Source organism: Mustela erminea, chromosome X (genome assembly GCF_009829155.1).
Source record: "Mustela erminea isolate mMusErm1 chromosome X, mMusErm1.Pri, whole genome shotgun sequence".
NCBI lineage: Eukaryota > Metazoa > Chordata > Mammalia > Carnivora > Mustelidae > Mustela > Mustela erminea.
This window is the reverse complement of record NC_045635.1, coordinates 115572002-115599334: the sequence shown is the minus strand read 5'-3', so window position 1 is coordinate 115599334 and position 27333 is coordinate 115572002. Positions and strand designations below refer to the sequence as shown.

General features: G+C 50.0%; 1 protein-coding gene across 2 annotated transcripts in view; it reads right to left on the bottom strand.

The window, feature by feature from the left end:
* Positions 1 to 27333, bottom strand: part of ZIC3 (Zic family member 3) — an 85537-nt gene that overhangs the window by 24678 nt on the left and 33526 nt on the right. The gene's annotated exons all lie outside the window — the stretch shown is intronic.

Here is a 27333-nt window from a genome sequence, read left to right as displayed (position 1 = left end):
GGCACAGCGCCTCGCCTCCCTCCCCGCCCGCCGCCGCCGCCGCTGCTCGAGAGGGGCTGTTTAATTAAAGGGGAACCCGCAATGTATACGTCAGATAAAAGCAACGCGCAGAATAAACTAATTAAAACATTGTGTTTGCAACACATTCTATTTCTCTCTCTCCCTTTTTTGATCTTCTCAGTGTTTTAAAGAAATGTCATCGCACCATAAAGCGAGCCGTGAAACGCTATTTCCTTATAGTGTGCGGCGCTTTTCAAAGGCTAGTGTGATATATTTTAGAAAAGGGATCCCGCTGTGAAAGCTTGCGTGTCTTCCCTTTACCAAACTAAGCTCTTGTCAATCACGCCGAGCCCGGTCCAATCACTGAGATTCTTTTTGGAAAGCAGTTCATCCCGCTGTGCTTTTATACCGCGCTCCGCAGCCTGTTTTGATGCATTTTTACCAGCACGTCCAGGGAAATGAATGATGAGGCCGCGGACAGTGCAGGCCTGGCTCCCTGAGCACCCGGCCGGCCCTAACCAGGCGCCGACGCATTGTGCGCGGCCCAGGCTTTCTCACGTGGCGGCCACTTCGCGGGGGTATCCCGACGTCAACTCGGGTCAATGCCGGGGAGCCGGCTTATCATGGCCGCGCGTTCGCCTCGCAGCCCACCGCCTGGATCGGCGAGGCTCGGTAGTCGCCCTCCTGGCCCATCGGCACAGGGAAAGCAGGACCCAGGACCACGGGGGGTCATGGGGCCCCTGGGGAAGCTCCTTCTCCCCGGAGCAAGTGGTACCCAGGAGTGTGGGGGTGGGGGGAGGAGTCAGGGCCGATCGCTCCCGTGTAAGGGGTCTCTGCTTCACCATCCCCGGCTCTCGCTAGTACGATGGTTCCTAGCAAGCGGCAGGTTTCTCCTCTCTGTTCCCCCCCTCCTTGCCCCCATCATACCCAGAGGCTCGGGAGGACGGCCCTCATCTTCCAAGAAAGGCGGTCCCTGGCGAGAGGGGCCACGCAGGAGACCACGTAGGTAGGCCGTGGCAGCGCTTGCAGAACCCCAACCCTCCCCCCCACCCCCGCGAAAGAGAGGCCCAGCTGGAGACGCCCTCCGGTAGGACCCATTGGCCCTGGGCTGGCTGAGCCCACAATGACTCAGTCCAGTCGCTTGCTTCCTGGCCTAATGGACCACGGAGCCGTGAAACAGGTGCGGTGGTCCTGAAAGGCCAACTACAAATACGTACAGCCCTCTGAGACCCCACGGAAGAAATGCCCCCACGCCCGCGCCTTCCCTGGATGCAAGAAAAGGTTGGCAGGAACCGCCCAGCTCCAGAGCCCCACAGACCCACTTTGCCCCCCACCCCACCCCCCATCCCCGTTGAGTCTGCCTCTGTCGGGGCCGAGGGCGCGCCCCGCCAGGGTGACGAGGAAGCTTTTGATCTTCACATTGGCTTCCCGGCTCCGGGAGGGGAGAAGAGGGAGGAGGCTTTGTGGTCCTCCTTTCCGGCAGCGCCGGAATCGTTGCCTGCTTTTGTTTCCAGTTCCACTTCGAACTTGAACTAGGGAGTGCGGTTTGGCTAAGGTCTCGAGGGAGAAATAAGTGAAAGCTGTGTGAGATTTATGCATTTGTAGAAAAGACCAAACTCTGCATTTTGAAATAGTCGTCTGGTGTGATCCATCTGTCCATTCTGCTCCTCTTCTCTCTCTCTCTCTCTCATACACACTAGTACATACATGCCCTAGACTCCGATCACATGCGCCCTCCGTGCATACATTCAATTTCCACGCGACTACCACTGCCTTGCCTCCTCCAGAGCTCACGTGCCCCTCTTTCCCTCACCTGCCAGTTTCTTTCTCTGGCACCCCCCAAAGGACTTATCGTTTGTTGGCAAGGGCCTGGGTCCATCCAGGAACCGAGGGCCAGGGGAAGGGAATGCTCAGCTCCCCCCAATTTTTGCTGGGCCCCCAGGCTCTCTCTCGTTGGAAGGGAAATCGCTGCCCTCCCTTACCAGAGATTTTTATCAGTGACCGACAGATCCTCAGGCTGACCCTAAAACGAAGGAAGAAGAATCCCCCAACCCCCTTAGGGCCAGACCTCCAGCTCCCGGCCCACTCGGTGGCTGGGGCTCCGATCCGCGGAAATCCTTGCTCAGTCTTGCCTGGGGCTCCGTGGCTCCCAGGGGCTCCCTTCTCACTACGGGTCCCGCCCCACGGAGAGCAGGCCCCTTCAGCTGGTAGCTTCTTTAGAGTTCCCGCCCCGGACTCCTGCATGTAGGGGCGCCCCCGCCCCCTCCACCCCTGTAACGAGGGAAGTTGCTGCAGCCCCCGGTGCACCTGGGGAGACCTGAGGAGCCTACCTGGGAGCCGGTCTCTCGGGGTCGTGTTCCCCTTCTGAGCTTTGTAAGACAAAGGATGGGGTTTTGCCACAGCCTCCAGAGACGTTTGCACGGACGAAAAGGCGCCCCGCTGCAAACGCCAGGGGCCACAGGAGCAGGTCCATCCTGGAATGCAAGAGCGAGGGGTTTCACCTGCCTAGGTTTAGCGAGTTGACAAGGGCTGAGATTTTGCTGTGACTCCCGGACCACGCCAGTGCCTGTCTCTGAGCAGGAAATTAATGAAATGCTGTGTGCAGTGGGGGAGCGCGATAAATTCTTGGTATTTATGTATGCATGGATTTAAAAAATCCTCTAAGTAATGGGTTCTTTTGATGCAGGGAATTACTTGTTGCCTACAGCTAACACGTTATTACCCTTTTTTATATTGCACCCTGGCTCCAGGAATCCGGGGTGAACGCTTAGGTTTCTGTTTCCAGGCATAAAGCAATTTGAGTGTGAACTCGACGGCTTCAAGGCTCTAATAGGTGGCTTGCTAACCGCCGCGACAGGGAGATAAGCACTGGCGCGCACGCGGGTGGCAAGCCGCGGTGTTCGGGGAAGCTTCTGGCTCCCCGAACCCTTGGCGGAAGTGCCCGAAGACAAGCCTGCGCCGGGTCTGACCCGAGCGGTCGCCGCCCCCCCATCCCCCCACCGGGGCCCGGGCTGATCTTCCCGCGCAAGTCCTTCCTGGGCCCTCTCCACGACTCGGGGCCTCGACCAGCCCTTGCTGAGGGCCCCAGGGCCAAGCCTGGAGGCCCGGAGCGAAGCCATGTCCCCGCTCAAGGAGCCCTCATTAGCGTTTACCTCCCGCAGCCGCGCTCTCCCCGGCTCGCAGAGCCCGCCTGCCTCGCCGCCGCCGCCCGGGAGCCCGCGGTTGTCTTAGGCCAAACCCGGAGGAGCGGCTGGCCGTCAAGGCCCTGGGGCTGGGGAGCTCTGAAGGTTTCCCGCTGCTGGGACAAGCGAGGTAGCCCCCGCCCTTTTGATCCAGCCCTTCCCTTGAGGGGTGGGAAGGTGTGGGTAAGAGTGTGTGTGTGGCGTCTACCTCTGAGACAAGGGACAGTGTCACGCATCATTCAAATCGGAATCAGCATCTGGCTTCCATTCTCAGCTAGGCTCCTCCAAGTTGACGTTGGGCCAATCCTGGCCCTTGTCCGGGCCTCAGTTTCCCCCACTGTGAAAGGGGCACAGTGCCTGGTCTCTCGCCTGGTCTCTCGCCTGGTCTCTTGCCCTGGACAGGGACTGACCCTATGTTTGTTGGGCAAATGGATGGGCTCTTGCCTATTCCTCTTACCCACCCACCACCCCTGAGCTAAAAAGGTCCATTGAGCCGTCTGTCCTTTAAATAGTTGAATCTTCTATCCCCTCCCCTGTCCCGAGCCCTATCCATGCGGGAAGTGTTCCACCGCGGCAGGCAGAGGTTGCCGGGGGCCTGGCGGTGCAGCCCCATTCCCAGTCCCTGAGCCCGGCGGTCCCGAGGGCCAGGGATGGTAGTTCGGCCGCATCAGGGGCTCCCCCATCCCCTTGCCCCGCCCCCGCCCCGCCGGCTTCCTGGGTTTCTCCGGACTTCAGCCTGAAGGGGCTGCCGTGCACCCTCTCTGGGAGACAGAAGATCCACTTTGCTTCTGGGCTGCCAAGCTACAAACTGGGGCTTTAGAGCTTTAGGGATTGAAAAAAATTAGGCGACTCAAGCTCCTGCTGGGAAGCCCAGGCTGACCTCCGCTCGGGGCGGTCTCGGAGCTGCAGACGAGGTCGGGACTCCCTCCGGGGCGGCTGGTAAACGGCGCAGGTAGAGCACACCAGACACAAATAGCTCCTTTCCCGCGCGCTGTGACCATTTCTCTGGGGGACCTCTTCTGCCCTGCACCCCGGTGAGAGGCAATACGCGAAGATGAGAGCGGTGCGCTGAGCCCCACGCCCGGCAGGATGCTGGTCCCGGGCCCAATGCCCCCCACTACCCTGCGTTCCACCGCTGCCCGGGCCTCTGGGCGTAGCGGCGTCTTCCCCGGTCCCACTTTCCTGGGCCTAGGCGCTGTGCACTCGGCCACCGCCCCACGCACCCCCCCCCACCCCCACCAAGAGGCGGGTGGGAAGAACTTGTCCCTTGCTCTCTCCAGGGTCGAGGATCATGACCAAGCTCTCCTGCGGCAAGCACTTGGTGCTCTGCACTTTGAGGCCTGACGGTCCTCAGAGGCCAGGGCGCGACCGCCCCTCTTCCCACTGCCCCCATTCCGGCTCCTCTCCCCAGAAGTCCGGCCCGTGGAAAAGCTGTTCCCTGGCTCAGCCCTGTTTGCCCAGAGCACCGACGAGCCCCTTGTGTTTGGAATTCTTTTAGACTTACATCTGTGCCAACTGCTTGTCCCTGTGAATATCTGCCTCCTGCCAGATCACAGTTGACTCTACTCTCAGCTTCCCCACCTTACCTTGGACTTGCCAGTCACTTAGAAAACGACTTAACAACTTTGCAAGACCCAGTGTTCAGAGCTTCCAGGAAAGCAAGAAAGCCCGGATTTATTTAGCACCTGTTAAATACGAGGTGCTGAATGCAAATCTTCTCTAGAAATCCCCTCCACACCCCTCTAAGCTGGATGCCACTATCCCCATCTTATATGCAAAGAAGCCAAGGCATGAGGCTGAAGTGACTTGCTTCCAAGTGTCTGGAATCTAGGAGGCCACAGCAAACCAAGTAGGAAGCCTCCTCTCCTACCGGTATTGTTGGTCCCTAACCTCTTCTTTTCCTTCCCAGGCTGGAAAGTAGGGGGCAAAATTGGAGAGGCTTTGGGTGGGAAACACAACCGGCCACCGAGTCTGACATCAGCAACTGCCTGGCATGAGCTGTAGGTCTGGAGTCCTTGGGCAAGTCACACCGCCTTTCTGTTTCTTCATCTTTAAATTGGGAGCAATGACAATCCCCTTCCTCTTCCTCTGAGTGGATATCAGAATCAGGGGAGAAAATGTCTTTGATACTGGCAAGTACAATGCGTTGTTGAAATGACCTGATCCTGAGGATGGGGGGCTAAGGCAAGATTTGAGGGTCCTTGTCCTGCAGAAGTGCTGAGCAGGACGCCAGTGGCCCAAGCGGTGGGAGGCGAGCTTGTAGGGACTGCAGCCAGCCCGGAAGTTGCCTGATGTCCTCTGGAGCATGACTGGGGCACAGTCGGGAGCTACGGGAGACTTACAGGGCGTGCGTGGTCTCCTGAAGGTGTCTGCCCCAGGTGTCCGAAGCTGTTTGGAAAATGCCTTACATTCCAGAGTGCCCAGCTGCTCTGCTTGCTATTTCGAACTCACCTGGGGCCACATGCAGTCTGGGCTCTGCAAAATGCGGGGTCAGGTGTAAACTGGGGGGCCTGCACTCAGTTCTGGGTAGACCTTCCAGAAGACTTGCAGCGCAGGGAGCATCCGGGAGGGAAATGCGGGGTGCATACAAGCTGCACCGTTGGCCGCCAAGCCTCTGCGCCCAGGCGGCCCGCAGCCAGCCTCGTCTTAAGCCACCCTCACTCTGGGTGGCTGAATGGGCACAGCCTTTTTGCTTTGGAGAGGTTAAAGTAGGAAGAGCACACACTTATTCAGCACACTGGAGTGTCTCCGGAAGGGGCACTGAGTGGCTAAATACTGCTCTAGTCCGGACAAGCTTGCTGGGCGCATGCAGGTCCTAAGGGCTTTGGGACAAGAACTCAAGGGTGCTGTGGGGGAGGCAGAGGCTGCCACTGTTAGTCTAGCTGGCATGGGGACCGTTGCCCATCGGGGACCACCTCACAAGGCCCCATTGCTTACGAACTTTGAACTGGCTCCCACTTTCTGTTCAGGCTGAGGAAAGGGGGACTCCAGCCTGACCTCTCCACCCAATAAGAAACTTCTTTCTCTCTCTCTCTCTCTCTCTGTGTGTGTGTGTGTGTGTGTGTGTGTGTGTGTATGTGTGTCTTTCTCTCCCTTTCTGTCGGTTTGTCCTCCCCCCCCCACCACAAACACACTCCATTCACTCATTCTCTTTCTCAGAAGTCCTGGGGTCAGTGAACAGGCGTGGTCAAAGGGCTTCTGGAAGGGTTGAATCTCTGCATTTTGCCACTGACGAGCTTCTTCACCTGGGACAAGTGACTTATGAACTCCAAACCTTAGTTTCCACATCTGCGAAAGGAGGTTAATAATGGCACCTATCTTTAGAGTTTTGAGGTAAATTAAGTGAAATAGAGCGAGGGACACACTGTAGTGGCCGCTCAGTGATAGCGACAAACACAAACAAAATAATCTCTGATTAAGTGTCTTCCTTTCAAAGCAGGCAGCATGGCTAGAAGGGGTTAATGTGCTTCACCTTGTTTGTGGGGCTTGGAGAAAAACTGTATAAAGTCACTTTTAAACCCCTTCCCAGCAAGAGTCTCTGATCACAGCACTTTATCCTACCTGCATTCATACCAACCGGTAACAAATGCTGTTTGTCCCTCAGATCCCCAAAGGGAATTCCATTACCGCCTGGAGATGCCCTAACCCAGCCTCCGTCAGTAAAGACCCTAGCCAGAGCCGGCCGGCACCGCCTCCCAATGAAAGGGCAAATATTCCCTTTTTCAGCAGCCTATCCTGGCCCAGGGCAGCCAAAAACCCTGCCCAAGGGAATGTGGACCCACACAGAGACTCTCATTTCCATCCCAATGCATTCTCAGGTGCAGTGTTGAGAAGAGGAGTTCAGAAGCAGCTCTGATGTGTGGGAGGGGTCACCGAATGCCCTGGGAGGAACTGGAAGAAGGTGGGGAGAGAGGACCCATTGGGCTGGCCTTGAGCTACTTGCTTGGTGGGGGGTTGGGAAAATGTGTGGAGCTCCCCCAACCCCGTTGGTTTTCCCTTCCTTAATCACTGCTACATTCTCAACAGCTCAACTCAACTCCTACCCCTAACAAGGAAGCCAGAAGCCTGACACGGAGTCATGGTCATGGCGCCTCGAGTCAGTCCTGGGTCTGAGCTCTGCCAGTAGCAGTCCTGGAACTGTGATTCTTTTTTTAAGTTTTTAATTTTACTTATTTACTTTAAGTAGTCTCTACGCCCAACATGGGGCTCAAACTCAGAACTCTTGAAATCAGGAGTCACACGCTCCACTGACCGAGCCAACCAGGTGCCCCTGGAACTGAGATCTTAAGACATAGAAGGTGGTAGAGTGGAACAACACTCTGGGGAACCCTAAACTGGACAAGTGACCTTGGACAAGTCCCTTAAGCCATCTGGGTTCCTTGGGTTCCTTTTTTTTTTTTTTAAGATTTTATTTAGTTCAGAGGGAGAGCATGAGAAGGGGGAGGCGCAGAGGGAAGAGCAGACTCCCCACTGAGCAGGGGAGCTTCCCTCCTCCCCCATGCAGACTCCATCCTAGGACAGGGGATCATGACCTGACCTGAAAGCAGGCGCTGAATCCCCTGAGCCACCCAGGCGCCCCACTATCTGGGTTTCTATTGAACTCAGGTGTAAATCCGAGACAGCTGGACTGCATGACTCCTATAGGCCCTCTCTGTCCTAAGTGAAGATCTAGCTTGACAGCATTGAGAGAACAGTCGGGTGGAGGTAGAATGGGGCTGGGGGAGAGGGGACATGACATTTCTAGGCTCTTTGGATTATTTCTGAGCAGAGGATTTTCCTAAGAAAGAGGTGAGAAATCTCCATGATCCATTACTTCAAGAATTCAGACCAGTCTAATAGAAAACAGAAGCAGGATGTCCTGACTTCCGCCGTCCGGGGGTCACGATGAGCCAAGGTTCCAGCTCAACCCGGTAACCACAGTCACTGAGTCTCTATATACGGTCACCGGACCTGTCCCAGACAGCATTTTATGCCTCTGGGAAATCATTCTAAACTCCTGTGGTTATACTTGTAGCCTGACTACAAGCAATAGTGGTAGTTCCCCCAGAAACCTCACCAGCTAAAAATCAGGTGGGATCTTTTCTCTCCATCCTTTCTGAGGGAGGGCACATCTTTCTCCCAGACCTTCTGGAGCCATCCGATAAGGACCAGGTTGGCAGGGCTAGCCAGCGGATATCTCTGGCAGGGGCACGTTCATTTTAGCTTACGAGTTGGGGGCTAGGTAACTCTAGGGTCCCCAAACGCCCTTCTACCTAAGTGGAAATACCGATCCCCAAGAAACATTGTCACAATTAAGAGTCATTGGAGTTCTTATTAAACTTCTGTACTACCCACTTCAAATAGCTCATTCTGGAATCAGTGAGTCACAGCGTATTTCCAGTTGTGCTTTAATAGCGCTTACATTTCCTTGTGTCAAAAAGTCTGAACATGTGTGTGGAGAAACGAAAGAGAATTTTCAACTGTTTTGGCACGAGGTGACTGTAGTTTGGCTCATGTTTCTATTCAACCGAACAGTAGGGTAATCTGATAGGCAGCCTTGCGGGATTCAGGAAGAATATATCCACGCTGGGGCCCGCCTCTGCTTTGGACTTGCTAAGGAGAAGAAACAATGCGGTGAGGGCAGAAGTCTCTAAATATATCATGGCTTTGCCCTGGTGCCAAGTAGAATCATGTGACCTTGGCCGTGGGAGTGCAGCATGCACGGCTTGGCATGCTATATACCCGGGGAGTTGCTTTGAATATAATTGTGGAGAAGTGTACTTGGCTGGGGACAGTCCCTCCCTGTCCAGCTTGGAAGAGGCGGCAGGCTTCTTTAAATTTCCAGGCTCCCAATCTGCAGTCACTGACACCAGGACGGATCCATCAGTTTTATAAACAAATGAATCAGGCCGGTGGAGGAGGAGGAGGAGGCCTCTTTCCCATTGGCCAGCAGTTTCTGACTCGGTTTTTTTCTCTGTGATTTCATTCCCTGCCTCTTTTCTACTTTGCCCCCAGTGGCACCTACATACCACTTCTTGTATATTTCCTTAGGTGAAAGGCATTTCCAATTCCCACTGGGGATGTTCTGCCCCAGTCACGGGAGGAGAAATATTAGTTGGTAATGACATTAAGCTGTAAGTTGATAAGAAGTTCAGGGCCCTTCTCAGCCCCGCAGCTTATGACTGTGTCCCCTTGGCCGTTATTTAAATCCCCTGGAGCCTCCATTTTCCCATTTATAAAAAGGAATTATACTAATTAAAGTGTTAGCATGGCGCATGGAACCTCGTTGGTGCTGAGTAAATGTTTAAACCTCTTAAAAAAAAATCTCAGTGTCCATAAGACAACTTCTCAGACATTTAACTTTAGGAACAAAAAACACAGGGGAGGCTTTGGTTGAAATTATGACTGCATTGGGACCTCCCTGTATTCAACCCTGTTTTGTTTTGTTTCTTTCTAAGATTTTATTTACTTATTTAACAGAAAACACAAGCGGAGGGAGCGGCAGGCAGAGAGAGAGGGAGAAGCAGACTCCTGCTGAGCAGAGAGCCCGATGTGGGGCTCGATCCCAGGACCCTGAGATCATGACCTGAGCTGAAGGCAGAGGGTTAACCCACTGAGCCACCCAGGCGCCCTCAACCCCGTTTTTAAGAAAGAGCACGGAGTAAATACCCAAATCAAAAGAAAGCATGCAATCTAGGTTCTGCGTTGTTATTGGCTTGGTTGTGTGTGTGAAAACACAGCAGTGAGTAGTTTCAAATATCTACGGTGTGCCCATCTCTGTAACACGAATCGCAACAGATCACCGTGCCCGGGTTCTCCTCCTCATCCGCCATGAGCACTGCACAGAAGAGTCAAAACTGGGTCCTCCTCACTCTTCCTGCAGAACATAGCCCAGCATGCGCCCTGCATTCGTGAGCTAAGAGCTAGTCTTATTGGGACAATAGATAGGCATTTAGTGAAGATGAGACCTCATAGAATATGGGCGCGAGAGTCCGGAAGGACTGCGTGGGTAGGGTATACCCCAAGGAGGAGGGATCTTCAAACTGCCTTACCACAACAGGTGCAAAAGGAATCGGAGAGGCTCATCTACAGGTCAGAGGAGGCTGGGCTGTGAGACAGAAGGATATGACATTTGTATAATTTCTTTGTAAATCCTCAAATGTTTCAGCGTTGTTGTCTTTGGCATATTTGGACAAACTGACGCCCCCTTTGCCTTTTCCAATTAGAGGTACTTACAGGCCTCTTCTTTGTGAAAACGGGGAAGCCCCACTTTTGTGTATCTCAACACTACCTTTGCTACAAGTACTGAAGGATGAAAGGACCCTTTCAAAGCCATTGCCTGAGTAGCCAGCCCTCTTCAGACACTCAGGCTTAGAAAGGAAGCCCGGCAGGGCCCCAAATGATGCAGGTCAATGAGTGTTCAAAATATCATCACACACACACACACACACACACACACACACACACACACATGCACACAACTCCATATGGCAGGCAGGAAGTCCCACGAACGGCTGGATTTCAAGTACTATTTATTATAGCTGAGTTCCTGTACAGCAAAGGAATTTGGCACCAGTCCGCACTATTTGTTCTAGCAGGATTTAACCTGTCACTGGAGCTAAATTCTGGGTCCCTGTGAGGGCTGACCCGGCCGTGGACGGATTGCCGGTTCAGCCATGGAGAATGGATGCCACGCGGGGCTGCCGGCCGACACAGCTGACAGCCCAGGGGAACCAGGAGCGGCAGGTTGGGGCTGACCCGCAATACTGCTGCGTGTAACAGCTCCTGGGCTGCACCACGCCTGGGGGGGAGGGGTTGCTGGTGATGGGGACGACCCACATACCCAGGGACAGAGTGGCTCAATGCTCCTGATGGCCAAGTGCATTCCAAGGACAGCGTCCACTCTAGGCAATCTCTTATAGTGATATTTATTTCTTTTTGAAAGATTTCTTATTTATTTGAGAGGGAAGGCAGGGAGAAAGCACATGGGGATGGGGCATGCCGAGGAAGAGGGAGAAGCAGACTCCCCGCTGAGCAGGGAGCCTGACCACAAGGCAGGGCTCGATCCCAGGACCCTGGGATCATGACCTGAGCAGGAGGCAGACACCTAACTGACTGAGCCACCCAGGCATCCCTTGTAATACTTCTTAATTTTTTTTATTATTTTTTAAAGATTTTATTTATTTATTTGACAGAGATCACAAGTAGGCAGAGAGGCAGGTGGGGGTGGGGGGCACGGGGAAGCAGGCTCCCTGCTGAGCAGAGAGCCCCGATGTGGGGCTCCATCCCAGGACCCTGGGACCATGACCCGAGCCGAAGGCAGAGGCTTTACCCACTGAGCCACCCAGGCGACCCTGTAGTGCTTTTTTAAAGAAAGGAAGTTGGGAGCACTCCATATGGAATTCAGAAGGCAGAGACAATTATGCACAAGAGACCCGAGTCACTGGACTGTTTTTAACCCCGACTCCCCACACTGCAAACAGCGAGAGCATGAACTAGCCAGCAAGCTGGAAAACATTTTCTCAGGGCCTGCGGCAGGCGATCACAGGGGAGCCAGAGAGCAGCCTGGTAAGACAGTACCATCGTTCTAAAGAAAAGTGATGCTCTATTAATTTCTCCCTCCAGATTGCAGGGTGCAAACATCCAGGAGTTTTTTCTCTCCTACATTCCCTGTTTTTTCTTTCTCTTCCTCTTTGTCTGCTATTTAAATGTCCTTTAGACAGAGAATTCTTGGGACTTTTATGATTTTCCTTGTGGGTAACCCCTCAATCCATCATCATCTCCAACGTCCTCCTCTCTAACGTCTGAAAACACAAACAGACTCCTATGTATTTGTAAAGCCTCAATTCACAATGAAGAGATCATTTAGACACGATTATAAGACGTTGAGTAAGAAACGTTCTGCAGTGTCCTTCTTCAGAAAGGAAAAGCCCAAACCTCACACTGACAATCTGTATAGGGAAGGAATAAGGTTCATTCATTCATTCAAGAGTGTTTGCTGAGTGCCTACTGTATACAAAGCACTGTTCCAGGACTTTGCCGTTCCCAGTGTAAAAATTCTTTAATAAAGGAAAATGCAGACATCTGATCCAATTTCAGTCCGCTTCTTTCATGCATTATACATGCTCTGAGCACCTGCTAGTGTGTGTCAGACCCTGCTCGATGTTGGGACACAAAGATGAACGTAGGACAGTCCCTTGTCTCCGGGCACTCACAGTCTAGACGAGGGAGGCAAACAAGTAAACAGGCAAATACAACGTGACTTTCTGTACTGCCACATTCTAATTAGGAAGCAGGAACAAGGAAATGCCATTCCTCATTAAAAATAATCACAAAACCTCCCAGGTCTGGAGAAGAGCTCTGGGAAATGTATTGATTTTCTACCGTGTATCAAGCATGATACAACATGCTCTAGATACTGAGGTAAGACACAGTTTCACCCTCAAGGAACCGCCAGTCTAGTGGGGAGACAGGCCAGGAAAGAGTTAATTCCAACTGGCAACTACAGTGTGGCGGGAACGCATCCCCTGTGACTCACCTGCCACTGTCCAGCTATGTGCTAGGCCCGCGTTAGGTGTTGGGTATAATAATTATAATGTAAATCATCATACTTATTAAAGTTATTAGTTTTTCATATTAAAAACCACTTCATTTTAATTATTAAAATTAATGTTATTTTTTCAAAGATTTTATTTATTTGACAGACAGAGGTCATAAGTAGGCAGAGACGCAGGCAGAGAGAGAGGGGGAAGCAGGCTCCCTGCTGAGCAGAGAGCCCGATGCAGGGCTCAATCCCAGGCCCCTGAGATCATGACCTGAGCCGAAGGCAGAGGCTTAACCCACTGAGCCACCCAGGTGCTCCCAAATTAATGTTATTATAACTAAGATGATTTTTTTAAAAAGATCTTATTATTTATTTGTCAGAGAGAGAGAGAGAGAGGAAGAGGACAAGCAGGGGGAGCAGCAGGCAGAGGGAGAAGCAGGCTTCCTGCTGAGCAGGGAGCCTGACTCAGGGCTCTATCCCAGGACCCTGAGATCATGACCCGAGCTAAAGGCAGACACCCAACCAACTGAGCCACCCAGGTGTCCCGGGATCGGCTCATTTAAAACAATCTCCAATTTTCGAGTGAGAAAGCACAGTCAGAGAGAGCTTTAAGAACTTGCTTCAGGCCCCCTGGCTCGTTAGAGCCAGATTTGGAGTTGGACTCAAAGGCCTATCTGAATCCAAAGCCCACATTCCCAACCAACTTGCCGTTGTCAAGAAAAGCCAGCCTCTGCCCTTAAGATGCTCACAGCAGTGGGGGAGATGGAGGAAACAGCAGACAATTAGAACACCATGGTAAGCTGGGACAGAAGTAGAGAAATACGTCTTTGCTGACTATGTTAATTAGAAGAGGGAATGATAGCAGATGATTCTGGTTCTGTTGTTGTTGTTGTTTTTTTAATCAGGAAATCGCTCAAGGTTTTTTTTTTTTAATCGTGGTAAAATATGCACAATGTAATACTTATCATTTTAACCATTTAAAAACATATAATGTAGTGCAACCATCATCACCATTCATCTCCAGAACTTTCTCATCTTCCCAAAGTGAAACTCTGTCCTCCTTAAATAACCCCACACTCCCTTCTCACTCCAGCCCCAGTAACCAACGTTCAATCTTCTGTTTCTATGAACTTGACTATTCTAGATACTTCATATGAGTGGAATCGTGCCATGTTTGTCTTTTTGTGTATCACTCATTTTACTTAGCAGACTGTCTCAAGGTCCATCCACGTTGTAGCAATGCAACAAATTCCATTCCTTTTCATGGCTGAATACTATGCCATCATTACCTATATATCACATTTTGTTTATCCATTCATCTGTTGATGGACACTTGCATTTTTTCCCTATCTTTGGGCTCGTATGAATAATACTGCTATACACAAATATCTACTTGAGTCTCTGCTCTCAGTTTTTTCGGAGCGGAATTGCTAAGTCATATGGTAGTTCTACATTCAGCCTTTTCGAGAAACCACTCTTTTCCACAGTGGCTGTACCATTTAACATTTCCACCAGCAGCCTATGAGGGCTCCAATTTCTTCACAACCTCACCAACCCTTGTTTCCTTGTGTGGGTGTTTAGTCATCATAGCCCTCATAGTACTTCTGAAGTGGTATCTTATTGTGGTTTTAATTTGCATTTTCCTAACGATTTATGATGTTGCGCATCTTTTCATGCACTTACTGACCATTTGTATATCTACTTTGGAAATACGTGTATGTAGTCCTCTGCTCACTTCTCTATTGGGTTGTTTGTTTTTAGTTTGAAATCCCATTTATCTATTTTTTTTCTTTTTAATGCAACTTTAATGTATTTTTATTTTTTATTTTTTTAAAGACTTTATTTACTTATTTGACAGAGAGAGAGAGATCACAAGCAGACAGAGAGGCAGGCAGAGAGAGAGGGGGAAGAAGACTCCCCACTGAGCAGAGAGCCTGATGTGGGGCTTGATTCCAGGACCCTGGGATCATGACCTGAGCCGAAGGCAGAGGCTTAACCCACTGAGCCACCCAGGCACCCCCTTTAATGTATTTTTAAAATCTTATTTATTTCAGTAATCTCTAAACTCAATGTGGGGCTCAAATCCATGACCCCAAGGTCAAGAGTCACATGCTCTACCAACTGAGCCAGACAGACACCTTAATTTTTTTTTCTTTTTTTCCCATCCATGAAGTTGTTGCCAGATCAGAAGTCATGAGGATTTCCTCCAAAGTTTTCTTCTCAGTGCTTTATAGTTTTAAGTCTAACCTTTAGGTCTTAGCTCTTTTGAGTTAATTTTGGTATGTAATATAAGGTAAGTCTTCCATTTCATTCTTTTGCACATGGGTATCCGGTTTTCCCAGCACCATTTGTTGTAAAGACTGTCCTTTCCACATTTTTGGTACTCTTGCCAAAAAACAATTGACCGTATATGTGAGCGTTGGTTCTGTTTTGAGCGTGGGCCTGTCTCACCAACATAAACTGGTTCCTGAGTTTGGTTGACTGGGGAGGGAAACATCAGGCCCACGAGGCTTGAAGCTTGCCGGACAAAGCTTAAACAGGACACCTGTGTCTCTCATCTCCATTCTTAGGGCAGGATGATTCCAGAGCCATGGTTAGCATGCAGCAGTCTTCCATTCGTGAACATTGCCTTCTGCATTGTGGGCACTCAAACAAGTGTTTGTTGAACACAGATCAAAAGAACTTTATTCGCTTGATAGCGATATAGTAAAACACAATCCCTATGTTTAAATTTGTCTGCACTCCTATAAAAGCAAATGGAATTTCTCAAATTAGAGTCTGTGACATTTTCCAATATTCTGATGACTTCTTCACTTTAAAGGAGTTTTCAGAGTTTCAGAAAGTTCAAAGAATTCTTTGATTCTTCTCTCTCTTTTCCCCCTGGCCTTTATGTTATGCAACGAAGGACAGCCCCAGACCTCTCTTTGATAAAGGCACGATTAGGCTTCCTCCAACTTAGGAAGTGAGCACATAATGACATAGAGTAAACAGACTTCTTTGCATTTACACTTCATAAACATGAAGCAGTAATAGATTAAGCTGTTCATTCTCTCTCTCTCTCTCTCTGGCTATTAGACGCTAAATGCCGCACAGTCGGAATGCAGTGCTGTATTTCAATGATGGTGCCTTCCAGACAGCCATCTGACAGCATTTTCAGGGGCTCAATGGAATGCATGTGTCTCAGGCAATCGTGAGGCCGAGTCTTTCCTGCAATACGTGTACCCCAGTCCTCTCCACCGTGAACCTGAAGTCATTTATAGGAAGTCATTTGAGGTCGGCAACCCAGTGATTTCCTATGGACAGACAGAAGGGCCTTGCCTGATGGGGCCCATTCCATGACTGACTGCCGAGCCTCCATCAGGGCAGATCGATAGTTGGCATGGCAACGGGCTCGTTTCTCCAGAAATGAGCTCTTTTTATGAAATTTGGCCAGCTATTGATAATTCCTGATCCACATATCAAAACATGACAAGCAGTTAATGAATCACAGGTCCTGTTGAGTTAAACAACAACAACAAAATATTCAAGAGAGTTCGGGCTGGATTTTTTTCCCCCCCTGCATATTCAGTCTGAGGAGTCTAACCCGAATAGCGACTGGTAGAGCACGAATCCATTTGTAAGAATGCACAGATATATCAAGACAGGAAAATGGAATGAATAAAACACATGCACAGCAAGTTGAAGACTGCAGTTTGGTCTTTTTTTTCCCTCTTTGGATGCTTTAAGACAAAGCTATTTTTCATAAGAGGTACTTTAAAACAAAGCTATTTTTCATGCTGTGCCTGTCCTTATTTTCCAAGTTTTATACTAAAAGACAGAGTACCTGGCTCATTCAGGGGACGAGCCTGGACCTTTTTTTTTTTTTTTCCCCTCTTAGCTACTAACAGCACCACCACTCTTTTTCCTGCAATTTTAGGTTGTCAGCTTCCGTGTGTGCAAAGAAGAGCCCAGACAAGAGAAAGGATCCCATTATGAGGAAGGGTCAAGACCATGGCGATGGCTTTGACTCATTCCCCCCCCTGTGTTCCTTTCTTCAACTTCCTTTCCATTTCCCGGCCACCCAGCACCTGTCTTCTGCTGATTTTCACCAACCCAAATAGAAGACTGATTTCCCCTCGTTAAGTAATGCTTTTAGTTGCGGATCCTTGGGGATTCACCTTCTGTCTTCCATTAACCAAGTTCATGTCGCTTTAAAGAGTGAAAATAGCATATGGCTCTTGAGTATCCCAACTGCGGATAAAAACCACACAAAGGGCCTTCATGATGCCAGAGAAACACCAAGAAAAAACGGTCCTTAAAAAAAGACCCGTGCTCCCATCTTTGTCACCTTCATCACCCACATGAGTACACTTGGTGTTCACCAGGGTCATATGACGACTGTGGGGTTCTGTGTTACCATGCGAGATCTATTTGGGCAAGAATTTATTATCATAAAAATAAACTTCCTTCCGTAATGACCCTATAGAAAGAGCAGCCTCGAGGGCTCTGGCAGGGATTCCAAACCTGAATTAAAGTGGACTATTTTGCATAGGGGGAATTAGACCCACGTTACTGATAAGTGATTTCATTATGTCTGATATTATCAAAATGACTGCTGGAAGAATTAAAAGTGATTAGCTGTGGAGTACAAGTGGTGCCTGTTTGCTGCTGGAAATGTCTGGGAACTTTAAAAAAATGTATCTGTGTGTCTTTGGGGGCTTACTGGGTATTTTTTTACAGCAGTGTTCTCAGTATCCCATGTAGTAAAAGCACATTTCTTAGCATGAACAGAAATCACTGAGGAATCCAATTCAACTTAAAAACCAATGTTTGCTCGGCACCTGTTATGAGCAAGGCTAACGGTACTAGGTCCCATAGGGCAAAGGTTTCAGAATCTAAAACAAAGTTGATATAAACAATGAAGCCACACACAGGTAACAGCCTTGGGCCCTTACAAAACAAAACAAAACAAAACAAAAACACAAAACCAAAAGCCAAAAAACAAAAAAATAAAACAAAACAAACAAACAAAAAAAAACCAGAACAAAACAAAACTTAAAAAAGATGCCTTGTTAGACTAATCAGATGCCCTTTTGTGACCGAGGGCTCAGCCTGTTAGGTCAAGTGGCTATTGTGGCCATCATCCCGCCCGGAGGTCTCCCAGCTTTTGATTTGGTTCGTGAGGTCACCTCATGTCAGCTGGGAAGACAGGTTCTAACCCTACTTCTTTGTCGGCTGCGCTGTGAACTTCTCAGCAATGTGAAGCGCCGCTCTGCATTCTGGAGTTCCCAGGGGACGGCAAAGTGCCTAGCACCGTAATCGTGCAATATATATGAGTGTGGCATTGAAAGAGCGTTTCTACGTCGTCGAGAGAAGCCTATCAGTGAGCCTGGGGCGAAGGGAAGGATGTGCTCTGATGGTTGAAGGTTCTGCTCGGCGCTGCCTGCGGTTTGCCCTCCTCTGTGACCCTGGGGGCCCAGCTCTACTCTCTTGAGACACCAAGCTGGGCAGATGACTCGCATCTGTCTGTCTGTCTGTCTGTCTTCACATCAGGGCTGGGGCTGGGACTTGAGTGAACCTATAAAGTACAGCAGAGATGACCCTGCGTCAGTTCTGGGTTTTAGGGTCTGGTTGTCTTGGGTTTTGTGCTCTTGGAAGCATTGAGCCATTATGGGAGGTGCCCAGCTGCCCTGCCTGCAGAGAGCACATGGAGAGGGAAGAAGCTCTCAGACCGCACGGAGAGCGAGAGCGTCTCAGTCATGGTGGCTTGGGAGCTGAGGCTGGAAAAGTCACGAGCAAGTCAGGTAGGTGTTATTGTAAGCCACTGAGTTTTTTTTTTTTTTAAGGTTTTATTTATTTATTCGACAGAGAGAGAGATCATAAGTAGGCAGAGAGGCAGGTGGACGGGGGGGGGGGGGGGAGGGGAGCAGACTCCCCGCTGAGCAGGGAGCCCGATGTGGGGCTCCATCCCAGAACCCTGAGGTCATGACCTGAGCCGAAGGCAGAGGCTTAACCCACTGAGCCACCCAGGCACCCCATAAGCTGCTAAGTTTTGAGGTAGTTAGTCACACAGCAATAGGTAAGCAAGGTATTTTGCGAACGGTATCGGGAGGACTGGGCTGTGCACCATTGGGGACCTTTGAGAGGAGATTGTGACTTTCCATCTCCAAGTAAGGCAGGGAAGCAAAGTTGGTGTAAGTCATAAAAATTAGTGTCTGCTGTTCTAGGGGATGAGTGTCGTCAGATTATAGGGGAGGGAAGCAGCAGGGGAAGGCAAGACGGTAGGAAGCAGGCTCAAGTCTTAAGTTGGAGTTTTATGTTACCACCAAAGGATATTGACTAAAACTTACACCTGTGTTTAAAGGCCGTGGTGGGGAGCGGGGATGGGGGGTTAAGGTGGCAGCGAACTGACATTGTTAGAGCACTCGCTAGGTGTCAAACACTGTGCTGAATATTTTCAATCCATCCCTGCACTTAAGCCTCACACCACTACTGTGAGGGTGGGCCATTTCAGAACTTCTTCAGACACAGAGATGAGAAGCTAGTTCACAACTGTTCCCATCACCCAGCTCAAGAAATAAAACAGGAGAGGTCGTGGACGCCTCCTGTGTGCCCCTCCACGATCACATTTCTCTCCCGTCTTCCCGCTCCAGAGAGGTAACCATTTTCAAGAATCTGGGGTGTATCATTCCCATGTATGTCTTTATAATTTTACTGCAGGCTTCTGTCTGCACAACATAGGCCAGTATGGATACAGTATTGTTTTCCATGTTTTTAAACCTCACAGAGATGCCTTCACAAGAGGTGCTTCCTACTACAGGTGGGTTTTAGATCAAAATCCGGTTTTTGAGATGCCTCCATGTGTTGGCGTGCAGTTTTCGTTTGTTCAGATCCACTGCTAGACTGTATTCTTCTGTGCAAATATACTACCATTATTCAGCCATCCTCCTGTTGCTGGACTTTTCCTCTCCAGTTCTGTGCCCCTATGTCTTCAGTTCTCTGCTATTACAATGTCACAGTGGCTACCCACGTACACATCTTCTTACAGGGATCAGGAAATGTATGAAAAGATCGATTTCTCTATCTCCCGTCCCTGTTTTACATGGCCAGACGCCAATATTTTTGCCAACTGGATCATGGGCAGTGACATATCTCTTGTGGTCTTCATCTGTATTTCCATGGTAACTGGGGAGGGGTAGCGTTGTGTCCTTTATGTTTTCACCATCCGGCTTCGCTCTTCTGTGAATTGCTAGTCCAACCATCATCTACTTTGCCCAGTTTTCCTTCAGGTTGTTAGTTTTCTTTTAATGCACTTAAGGGGGGATCTTTATTCTAGATGCTAATCTTTGTCACTTCTTTGTATCAGTACATAGAACGTTTGCTCATCCCGTTTCAGAGCTGAAGAAATCGAGGCTTAGAAAGGTAAGGCATGTTTCTCAATCTCACCCAAATAATGATTAGCATGGCTAGGATTTTAGTCCAAGTCTGACCGCATTTGAACATAAAATGCAGTAGCAGGATTCCAACCGTCTGCATTTAGTCTTTATTAGGGAGAAGAAACCTTTGAAATGGATGCTTCTGAGATCATCAGAATTGCTCCTCTTGGAATCTCTTGAACCTGGAAAGTTCAACTTAATATCTTAAAACAAGAAAGGGAGCAAGAGCAAAATTCAAACATCATTTATTCTCAGGTCCGTATAACTCCTTGAATTTGTATTTTTCATAATTCTTAAAATGCAACTCACAGATCTATACACTGGCATACCTGCACATAATTAAACATTTCCTGGCACCGCATCATAGAACTTAGAGGGTTATAAAGACTATGAAGAAAACTGAATGATTCATTTATATTATAAAGAATGTTTTAACATTGTAGCACGGCTGATTCAGTTATACTATGAAAGTCAGACAAAAAAAATTCCCTGTGAAAACAAGATTCCATTGATCCGCTAAAACCGTGGATTTAGGAAGCAATATATAGACAAACATAAAAGCTGAAAGGCAAACATAGACAAGAAGTGTCTGGCTTAAAGTATATGGAATTGTGGAAAAGGCGGAATTTTTCCTAAGGAACAATTGGTTTGATTTGTAATAACAAACAAGATCAACCTCACAGAGACTAATAAGAGGTCAAACTGTAGGAGAGTAGAAGAAATGCCTAAATAAATTGATTCAAGGATGTTCATTCATTCATTTATCCTATTTTCTTTGGAACAAATATTTACTAAGGACCTGCTACGGGTCAGATGCCATCCCTGGCTTCCTGGAGGTCAGCAGTGAGGAGGAAGGGAATAGCCATTACAGATCTCATTCCCGAGTCCTTGGACCCCTTACAGTGGCGTCTGTGCTAGGAAGAGGTATGGAATATATCAGCGAGGTGGAAGAGAAATGTTTTCCAGGAGAATGAAGTGTCTGATGTCAGTTTGGCCCACTGGGTGGAAAATCCGTGAGAAAGAGCTGGAAAGCGCAGAGTCAGGGGAACCTAAACAGGGGGAAAGGGAGTTAAGAACAACGATGCGCTGTCTAAGCCACAGAGCTGGTGAAGTAGCAGGCAAGTCGGGAGCAGAAACGGAGTGGGTGATTACAGACTTGCTTACTCCTCTCACTGTAAGAGAGGTATTAATTACTAAAGAAGCCAAAAAGCTCACTAAAGAAGAAAGCGAGGCTCCCAAGAGGTGGCCACCGCGGAGTTAGAGCCCTCAGCAGCAGGCTAGGGAGGGCCGGCCCAGCCACCAGCCGCACACAGGCTGCAGACGCACAACGGTTCTGAACCGAGTCCAGGGGAGCGGGGCGTGGCCTCCGGCCGTTCCCGGGGCGTGCCTTAGAAAAAGGGAGGAGCTTCGGCGCGAGCGGCGGGGCGGGGCCGGGGGCGGGGCCGGGGGTGGGGAACAGAGACAACACCAAGTGGGAAAGACCAGAGCAAAGTGGGCCGCGCGTTTAATAGAGGAGTCAAAACCGCTCCGACAGGAGGAGAAACGAAGAGGCCCTGGGACAATGAAGTGTTCGTGTGATTTGAGCCCGAATCAACTCGCCAAGTTTCTCGATTCACAGGGGGCAGAGCTTTTTCATTTTCGTGCCAAAAGAGCATCTCCTAGGATATGGAGACCATCTGTGTCAAGGAGCAAAGCCCTTAAAGATGATTTCAATGTAAAATGTGGCGTGACGGGGGCCATATTGTCTGACACTGTCCAACCCCTTTCGTATTTCAACAAGTTAAGCACAAAGGAAGAAAAAAACCGCCAGCAACAATGAACCAGAATTCCCAGACAGCTCCAGGGGAGAGAGAAGGCTTTGACAGAATTAAGACAAGTCAGCATGGATGTGCACAAAGGTGTCTGAAATTACTGAGTCCGGTGTCTGCAGTGAGCGAAGTAAGATGGCCAGCTCAGTGACACGCCACGGCCACGGGTTCCATGCTGGCCCCATGCGGGCCCCAGCTCCTGGCCACTGAGAAGCACAGTAGGAGGAAGAGACTGCCTCCCCACTGGCACACAGGCCCCTCGTTTGCCTGAGCCCCGGGCCCAGGGCCTCTGCTGCCATGGGGCTGAGTTCTGCTCCCCTACTCGCTCAGCCAGGCGCGATGCTAACAGATTCTTGCTTTGCAGGCCCAAATACTTGCAGTTCAAAAGCTTTGTTTGAGGCTGCCTTCAAAGTCATCCGATATTGGAGTGGAGAGCCAGAGGGAGGGTAGGGATGTGACCAGGGTGGCTGTGAGTTCAAGTTCCTCCCGGTGCTCTCTGTAGGGTGGCCATTTGCCATTAAAAAGGTGGGAGAGAGGAAACTCTTGTCAGTTCACCTGTCTTTATGCTAAAGACTTTCCTGATTGCTTCACATTCGTTCCTTGCTCCCCCAAGGGCACTGCCTTTACTTCCTGTATCTTTCGGTCAGCAAACATCTCCAGGCACACATCTGGGGAGACACTGTGCTGGGCTCGGAGGGGCTAGCAGGCAGGGGAGGTTCAGTTCCTCGTTCACAGTCTTGTGGGGAACAGAGGGGAGCTTAGGTAGTGTGGCTGGCCAGTCTGGGGGAAAGGCTGGCCCAAGAGAAAGGGAGAGGCAGGATAGTTCTTGTTCATGCCCTTAGGAAGGCATTCTGGGAAGAAGTGGCCGTCAAGGTGATTCCTGCAAGGAAAGTCCAATTGTATTCTGTGTATATCTGGGTGCAAGCCGAACATTCGAGAAGCTGAGACAAGAGTCAGCAGAGAAAAACTAGAAAACGGGCCAATAAGACCTGTTCTAGCCTTCTCTTCGGACAAATGTACCTTTATGACAATCTGAAAGGCCAGGTTGGAATTTAGAATTGTTGTGCTCCTTGGAATCCTGGGCTGGAACACGGTCACACAGGGAGAGCGAGTCCTCTAGCCTGCCCTCTCCTCTTCCCACCCGGGGTACCGTGCCTCCTCTCAGCCCGCGCATCCCAGATTCACCCGAAGCCCCCAGAAATGGCCATCCCACCATCACTCCTCGGAGCTAGGGTGCTCACACTGTCAGCATGGCCATGTGCCTTGGTGTGGACGGACACAAGGGAGAATCCCCCTCAGGCCCCAGGAGTGCATTTGGAGTCATCTGGGCAGGACTCTCTGGGGTCCTGGGGTCTCCAGGTTTTGTCTCGAGCAGGTAGAGGGAGGCCACGCTGTGCGCGGACATGTTTCGTTGGTCCCGCAGATGCCCTGTCCCGTGGGAGGGATACTGCTAGAGAACGGGCAGAGCAAGGCACCCCAGAGCAGCTCAAAGCTCAAAAGCAAGGACACAGGCTGCCCTCTCTGTGATTTCAGGTAAGCAACGCTTTGCGGACCCCTGCTTTTCCAATATGCGAAATGGGGATGATGACAGGACCTAGCTTCCGGGGTTGGGCGGAGAATTACGTGAGCTGACACGCATCAGCAGCTGTTAGAAGAACGCCGTCAGGTTGTAAACACTCAACAAATAAACATACAGCAGGTCTGATGGTTCTCCCTTGGAGTGAACAGAACAGACCGTTGCTTCACTGAATAATGTGAAGCACTGAGTGAGAAAGATGGAGAAACAGCTTCAGAACATCCTGAAATCTTAATGAGCAACTTTAAAAAAAATAGTTTTATTTATTGGACAGAGGGAGTGAGGGAGCACAAGCAGGGGCAGGGGCAGAAGGAGAGGGAGAAGCAGGCTTCCCCCCTGAGCAGGGAGCCTGATGCGGAGCTTGATCCCAGGACCCCGAGATCATGACCTGAGCCAAAGGCACACACTTCACTGACTGAGCCACCCAGGCACCCTTGGAAGGCTGGAAGGGTTACCACACCAGTGTGGGGTAAGGAAGCTGCCTCTCGGTCTGCATTTTGTCCACTGAGCTCTGCAGAGACAACCTGCCAGGGGCAGTAAGGGCCAGGGGGCCTGGGATCGCGCCCTCTCTTTGCCACTTTCCAGCTATGTGACTGTGGACAAGTGTCTTCACATCTTTGGTTCTGTAACAGGAGAGCCGTCATGATAATAACACCTATTTCCCAGGGTTGTTGCAGGAATTAAGTTCATAGATGGAAAGTGTGTAGTATGGCCACATAGTCAGCCATATAGATATGATTTTCCTACCATTGTAAGTAATCCTGATTGGAATCTTTCTGCCGCTCTACCCACCACCGCTAACACCTTCAGAATTCATGGGGCTTATCCCTACTTGGGAAGTTTTATGATTAATCCTAGTAGTGATAATAGTCAATATCTGTTGAATTGCTTTATATGCGAGGCGCCATGCTAAGGTTTTTACTATAAGCATCAGCTCATTTTTTCCTCCCCCCAAACCTTGAAGAAGGTACTGTTAGCACCCATGTTCACCAGAGGAGAAAACAGAAGGTCGGAGAGGGGAAGTAGACTTGATCAGGGGCATGAAGCTAATCGCTGACGAGGCCGGAGTTCCAACCCCTGTCCTGTGAGGGCAAATCAGGGCCTGCTGAGCCACTTGAACAGAAAGCTCACTCCCTCTCTGGTGCCGATGGGGGTAGCTCTGAGTTACTGAGAACACACCCCCTCCTTCTGTTAGGTTCACTGTGGTGCTCTCAGGAAAGGAGCTCAGAGAACGGGCTCCTTATATGTGTGTGGGGAGAAGGAAGTGGACATGTGAGGAGGTAGCTTTTCCCACTGGGGAGCAGTACCCAGCTGCCTGGCAGAACCACATGACAGGTGTCTGCAGGCCAAGGTGGCCGGCAATCGTGGAGGGCAGCTAGGTCCCGTCTTGGTCAGCTTGGGCTACTATAACAAAAATCCCAGAGCCCAGGGGTGGTGGTGGGGGCTTCATAGCAAATGTATTTTTCACAGTTGTGGGGGCCGGAAGTCCAAGTTCAAGGTGTGGGCAGGTCTGGTGTCTGGTGAAAGCCCGCGTTGTTTTCATAGACCACTATCTTCCCACTGCATCCCCACACGGTGGAAGGTGGGGGAGAGAGCTCCTTGGCGTCTCTTATGTAAGGGCACTAGTCCTACTCATGAAGGCTCCGCCTCATGACCGAATCCGATCCCAAAGGCCCACCTCCCAATATCATCAAACTGGGGGTTAGGATTCCAGTGTATGAAGTTTGGGGGACACAGACATTTGGTCCATAATGGATCCCTTTCTGCTCTAAGAGGTGGATGAGGGCGGCGCTGCCTGGCCAGCCAGTGACAAGGACAGCATGAGGCGTGAGCTGGGGCAGGTGGGCTCGTCCTTTTTCAGCCACTTGGTTATGTCGGGGTTCGAAGGCTCATGTATCCAGTAGACTGTCTTGCCAGCACGAGTCTTTTCCCCTGGACAGATCTTCATTTGCCTTTCCTGCTGTGGAAATGTATCCGGCAAGTCATTGGCAAGGACGGGTTCAAAGGTGGCTGTGTGCCTGGTCCGCAGTGGGGTGACTGGAAGGGGTTCCTCGGGGAACAGGGGGACTGGATGCCAGGTGCTTAAGCAGGGTAGCTCTCTGGGACTCCATCCAGTGGAAACTGCTTATAATCCAAGAGAACCGTAGATGGCTTGGGCTGGAGGGAAGTTTGGAGACCAGTGGAATGAAAACTCCATTCACACACTAAAAAACTCAGAAATGGAGGCCCCAAGAGGGGGACTAACTTTTGTAAGGTCGCACGGCATGTGTCCCTTTACTCCAGTCTTCTGTGGTGAGTTTCTTCCTATTTGCATCTGGGACAAACTCCTTCTGGCATATTTATCAGCTGTGCAAAAGCTACACAATGAGATGTTTTCTTTCATTTAAAAGTAATGCTGTCTTACCAGTTGAAATTGAAGTCCCCAAAAGGATCATTTCCTCACTAGGATAATTTTGCTACAAGCTTTTCATTAATCCAATCATAAATTCAGTAATGTTATTTGGCAGCTTACGGAAGCCTTGGGGAACCACAGGGGACTGGATGCATTGTCTGTTTCTATGACCGAAAGAAAAAGAAACAAATAACGAGCTAAGTAAGTTCAATTTAAAAATTGGTTTTGTTCCAGATAATGTAAGAAACTCATTTCCACATTTGTCCACCCCAAAAAAAAAAAAAAAAAAAAAAAGCGTATTGAGCACCTACTGGGTACCAGGTGCTGCCCTAGGACCCTGGGGGCCGGGATGGTGAGTCATTCATGTAGAAAACACTGACTGTCCACTTCGTGGAAAGGGGCGTACTGCCCGCAAGCAACTTATAAACCAGCCCCCCTGATACAGAAAGCAAGGGCCGTGAATGTCATATGGCCAAAGTTCAGAGAAGGAAAAAGTCATGTCTGGTGAGACCAGGGAAATCTTTATGGAGGAGCTGACCTGTGACTAGGTGTTGAGTGTAGGTAGGACTCGGAGCCACATGGATGGTGGCGAAGGACATTCATGGTGGGGGACATGGGGTGTTCAGAGGTGTTGGGAGACATAGGGTCCGTTTTCTACATGAGGGTTTCACATAAGATCTTATTTTGGGGGAATACACGTGTTTCATTAATGCAAACAAAAACTTGACACAATGGGACCAAAGCACAGATAGCTTGCCGGGCCAGAAACAAGTCAGAGATAAGACTGGAAATGTTGGGTGGGGGCCTAAGTGAGAAGGACCTTGATAGTGAACCCCTGGGGGATTTCAATCAGGGTAAAAGGATGAGATTCATGACTGCAGGGGGCAGAGTAGGCTGGAGCAGGCAAGGTGGGAAGCAAAGGCATCAGTCAGCCCTGCAGTTGGTCAAGGAGCCTGGGGCCCCTGTCTTCTGAGTGCTGGGTACCAGGGTTACCGCGGTTAGCCAAGCACAAAATCCTTGCCCTCACAGTATTTACTCTCTCTCTTTTTTTAAAAAAAGATTTTATTTATTTATTTGAAAGACAGAGATCACAAGTAGGCAGAGAGAGGGGGAAGCAGGCTCCCCGCTGAGCAGAGAGCCCGACTCGGGGCTCGATCCCAGGACCCTGGGATCATGACCTGAGCCGAAGGCAGAGGCTTGAACCCACTGAGCCACCCAGGTGCCCCAGTATCTACACTCTTAAAGGAGGAGGTGGAAATAAGCTGAGAAGATGGCACCTCAAGGGATGGTGAGTGATAAGATGCAAAGACAAACAGTGCGAAGGGACAGAGGCTGAGGGCACTCTTAGCTGACATAGGTGACATTTGAGTAAAGACCTGACTTGAGCTATAGGGCTAGAGGGGCCCAGGAAGCAGCAAGTTTCCTGCGGTAGGCACG